The 5,376-nt window shown below is 32.1% G+C and overlaps 1 protein-coding gene across 3 annotated transcripts in view; it reads right to left on the bottom strand.

Annotated features, from left to right (window-relative positions):
* LOC106460968 (CD9 antigen-like) overlaps nt 1-5,376 on the bottom strand; it is a 66,652-nt gene that overhangs the window by 42,833 nt on the left and 18,443 nt on the right. For 2 of the 3 annotated variants that reach the window (XM_022387759.1, XM_022387762.1), the window contains exon 2: nt 3,005-3,241. The exons of the other annotated variant lie outside the window; for it this stretch is intronic. The gene's annotated coding sequence lies outside the window, so the exon portion shown is untranslated. The remainder of the gene's footprint in view (nt 1-3,004; nt 3,242-5,376) is intronic. 3 annotated transcript variants of the gene reach the window in all.

Here is a 5,376-nt window from a genome sequence, read left to right as displayed (position 1 = left end):
CTCTTTTACTAACGAATAGTGGGATTGACCGCCACATTATAACGCCCCCACGGTTGAAAGGGCGAGCATGATGTGACGGGGATTCGAACTCGCGACCCGCAGATTGTGAGTCGAGCGCCCTAACCACCTGGCCATGCCGGGCCGTATCTCTCAAATATCAGGATAAATAAAAGTGTGTGATATTTAGCTGATGTAACTGTTAAAACAAAACAAAGACAAATAATCCAATATGCATAGTACATTGTATTATACAAAGACAGTTCTTGTAACGAGGAGTTCAGGATTGAGTCAAGTGGAAAACAAGTTAGATGTATGAAAATCTATATTTAACAATATTTTGTATTTAAACTTCCCTTTCTTTTAAACTTTCCCCGAATAAATAGTTATATAAGGTTGATTATGATAACATCTGTGCTATGCAAGGCGTACTAGTTTGTTTTGAATTTTGCGCAAAGTTACTCAAGGAAAGTCTGTTCTAGCCGTCCGTAATTTAGCAGTGATAGGCTAGAGGGAAGGCAGTTGGTCAATACCACCCACCGCCAACTCTTGGACCGATGAATAGTGGGATTAACCGCTACATTATATCTCCCGCACAGCTGAAATGACGAGCATGTTCGGTGCCGGAGATTCAAACCCACGACCTACAAATTGCGAGTTGAGCAACCTAACCACATACTACATATTTTATATATTCCCTTATTCAATATAACATTTAAAAGAATTTTATACATACTGTGCATGTGTTCTTAATAAAGAATGTTACTCAAGGACGTAGGCAAGCTCCGTTCACTCTAATCATCTACATAACTGGGTCATTCAACTTGGATATTACATATAACTTCTTGTATAAAGATTTCCGTGTAATGGAACATGCTATGTAGAAATGGATAGTGATCTTTTCAATTGGCAGGGCAGGTATAACTTCCTTAATTTTGCAGTGAGAATGACCACTAGTCATATGGTTAGTGCCTGCATTCTGAAAAGAATAGCATTATTGTTTCATGTTTATAATGCTATGGTTTTTCAGCCTGGAACATAGTCAACAGATTTGACTTCTTAAAGATTTTTATTTTCTGAGAGCTCTCCATGAAATACACTTTTTTTGAACTTGATGATTTATTTGAGTATTAAATCAAGATTGTTTTTCTATGTTTTACATTATGCTCAGTCTCTTTCTTTGTTTCGCACCCAGACGAGATCAGGGAATTTAGATTTACTCCATAATACATTTTCTATTGAAACCTCCTGTTATTCAGTGACTCCTACACGATTATCCAAAGGGGAAATCAATGAACTTAAGAATACCACATCTATTAAATACGACATAAAGTAATATTGGCCACTAAATTTCAGTCATTAATGTTTATGGTTTCTAAATAGTGTTATTTGAATACCTATTATTGAATATTTCTTCTAATCTGTATAAATATGTGTTACGGCAATTAAAGCTATTTGATTTCTTATTTATTCCATTTCACTTCAGTTATAACGATTGGTTGAGCTTAACAACTGATGAAAATAACCCCATAATCTTTATCATTAGTTTTTATTTCGACATATTGATTGAAAACTATTATTTCTTGACACTTCCTTTCCCATAAAAATACTAAATTTATGTTTTTCTCAGCGCAAACAAATATAACGGTATGAACGCTAGACCTGATTAACATTTAATAAGAAGAAAAAAAACAATTAGCTTACGAGATTTACAAATGCATGAATTATATGTATATATTCATATAATTTGACAATTCATATTTTGGATCTTACCTTTCATATAGCAATTGTTTTTTATTCATCCTTTCAACTTTTACAATTATCTAAAATTACTTGCTCTTCAAAGAACCGGTTTCGCAGCTTTCACTACTCTTCAGTTCTATCTTTCTTCACGCTGCTTCTTTTCACCAATCATGTACATTGATGTGTTGTAAGGCAGATAAAAAAAAAATCTATCTACCTATCATATCCGCGAATTTCAATTACTTGGAAGCGACAGTCATAAAGTGGATCTAATACATCATACTCCATGTTCATCGAATATACATGTGATCTTACGTTAGTAAGTTTAGCTAACATGATTCAGAAAACAAATCTTCCCGTGTATTTAATGATTAGAATAATATTTATTTATTATTCTGGTAATCGACTCATCTTTCGGAAAACTTAATGATAATAGGAATAATTTATTACACGTTCCGGAATCATCGAATTTCCATCATCTGTAATCTAGTGTTGTAATTACAAATATTGTTTGTTTGTTTTGTACCTCTAGATTAGCGATGATGGAACTTTGATAATTCCGGAACGTGTAATAAATGCTTCCTATTATTACGTTCGTGTTTTGCTTTATCATTATACTGGTAATATTGTATAAACCTACCTTCAAACGTGCTTTACAATAAGAAAGAACATTCCATTTACGTACAAATATTGTAAGAAAGGATGATCATTCAGCTGACGAATTAGGAAAAGGAGATTGAAATTATGTAGAAAATGTTAGGACTAAAGCCTTGATCTAACATCCAAAAGTATTAAGTGATCGAGCTTTTGTTGTTACTTTAGAATCCGAGTTAATGAGTTTAATATAAATATGAATAAAAAATTTTCACCTACAAATACTGGCCACCTCGATGGGTCAACGGGTAAGCTTGTGGCTTATTATGCTACAATTCGATACCCACAATGATCACAACGCAGATAGTCTATAGTGAAGCATTGCGTTTAAAACAAACAAAACAAATAAGATAAGTTATTTAATAAGTTATAACTTGAACCTCTAAGCGCAGCAAATGTCAAAAATCTACAAGTTCTAAGTCTTGTAGCCTCATTTGAGATTTTGATATAGGTATAAAACTAGACGTACGTACGTTGAACAAAATTTGAACGTGAGGCTGTGTAATTGTAACTTTTAAGTATATTGTTACGGTTATGTAGGAAACGGTAATACGTGGGAGCTTTGTTAATATGGTAATTATCATACTATATGCAAGAAAAGAAATCTTACTTGAAGTCAGCGTGTAAAAATAGAGACGTGGTATCTTTTTCTGCTGTGAAGGCTATATTTTTTGTTCAACCTATTCAGGAAGATCTCAGTAACGATCTCGGCAGTAGTCTGCACTTTTAGTTCGATTTCCCAATTGGTTGATGACATCTTTTTATGAAAAGATATAGATTATTTCCAGTGTTTAGATAACCTGTCCCGTTCGTAAATTGAATTGAGAATTTCTGGATGTGAAGTATTCTGCAAAAAATAGAGTTATAATAAAGAAAATTACTAATATGACATGTTGTGGTAGTTAGTTGTCACTAATGGGGATAATAGTTGTTTACATAATGTTAAGATTATTTTGTATAATAGTTGTTTACACATTGTTAAGAGTATTATGTATGATAATTGTTTACACATTGTTAAGAGTATTATTTATGATAATTGTTTACTCTTTGTTAAGGAGTATTGTGTATGATAATTGTTTGCACATTGTTAAGAGTATTATTTATGATAATTGTTTGCACATTGCTAAGAGTATTATTTATGATAATTGTTTACACAATGTTAAGGAGTATTGTGTATGATAATTGTTTGCACATTGTTAGGGAGTACTGTGTATGATAATTGTTTGCACATTGTTAAGAGTATTATGTATGATAATTGTTTGCACATTGTTAAGAGTATTATGTATGATAATTGTTTGCACATTGTTAAGAGTATTATTTATGATAATTGTTTACACAATGTTAAGGAGTATTGTGTATGATAATTGTTTGCACATTGTTAAGAGTATTATGTATGATAATTGTTTGCACATTGTTAAGAGTATTATGTATGATAATTGTTTGCACATTGTTAAGAGTATTATGTATGATAATTGTTTGCACATTGTTAAGAGTATTATGTATGATAATTGTTTACACGATATCAAGAGCATTACGGATGCATGTATTACTTTTGTGAGAAAAAAGACTATTTGAACTCTGCAGATGAATTGCAAGTTAGAAATTGAAGGAATTCCTATTGGTTAAACTGAAATTACTTTTACACGCCCTGCCGGAACCAGATACCCTGAACTAGTGGAAACATGTTTGGCATTGTAAATTTTTTTCTACATGCTTTATGTCTAACACTTGATGCAACTCCAATGATATTTGCTTTTGCTTACACGGGATTAGAAATGTTTCTACGGACAGAGCGAGAGCTTCCTCACAAAAGCTTACTTTTCAACTCGCCCCCTGTAAGCACGGCGACGTTCAAAGAAAAGCATCGAAAACAGCTATTTGTAAATAGGTGAATGAAACGAAGTGATTTATATTCATAGACTTTCACCTAGAGGGGACAGAAAAGGATATTTTTGCAAAATTGAAAATCTACCGCTTGTGAATTTTACGCAGCACATAGGCAAGTAAGGTGATATGCTCTAATAATCTTATAACTGTGTGTTTAACACGCTTTGCCAGTAGTGTATATCAAGCGTTATTAATGGAATACATACATACGAAATTGAGGTAATGTTCAGCATTAACCACGTTAATGAAGAACTGTGTTTGTATTTGCAGAGAAAAATAATTAATTTTCCAGCTAGTAAGTGTGTACTGTACGCAATATCTTATTTATGACGTTTGCAAAAAAATAGATATTACTCCATTCTTTTGTTTTGACGGACGGTTCATCTGATAGATATCATTGGAAGGACATTCCAAAAACATGTTATAAATAAATTCATTTTGAAGCATAATAAAACTTTTGTTCTGCTAGTAATAGTGATTAAAAATCATTAGCTTTACAATGAAAAGTAAAACTGATTTAGTAAACGTTTAGACAAACCACGTTCTGTATTATGGACTATTTGTTGAGATATCGTAGCTCGTAAACAAAGTAATGCTGAAATATGCAAAAAAAGAAAACATTTTGTAACATTTTATTACAATTAAAGTAACTTTTTTTAATTGAATATCGTGCGCCATATAATCCGGTAGTCCCTATACTGGTGTGTTCGAACGAGATGGTTTCAGAAAGGCCTCAGCACATGCATAAATATTATTTTTAACACATCCTTGTCACTGAACAAAGCAAACTTTTCAGCAAGAATTTTATTGATTGTAATAAATATGAATACTCAACGTTGCTTGAGACGTTTTTCAAAAAACAAATTGTAATGAAAATAAGGTACTTCAGAGCGGTTATTATTTAAAACTAGCAGAGGCCCGCCAAACATTTGCAGTCAAATTAGTATCTTAATTGCAACTGTACTTCTTTAACTACATTATTTCTATAATAATTCAAAAGAATTCTAATCGCAGACGCCAACTTGTCTTAGGCCTAATATTAGTCAATCTTTTATTTAGTATAGCCTATATTCGACAAAGAGATAAATTAATATT

The sequence above is a fragment of the Limulus polyphemus genome, unplaced genomic scaffold (assembly GCF_000517525.1).
Source record: "Limulus polyphemus unplaced genomic scaffold, Limulus_polyphemus-2.1.2 Scaffold872, whole genome shotgun sequence".
NCBI lineage: Eukaryota > Metazoa > Arthropoda > Merostomata > Xiphosura > Limulidae > Limulus > Limulus polyphemus.
The sequence above is the reverse complement of the archived record's forward strand: the minus strand, read 5'-3'. Positions and strand labels throughout refer to the sequence as shown.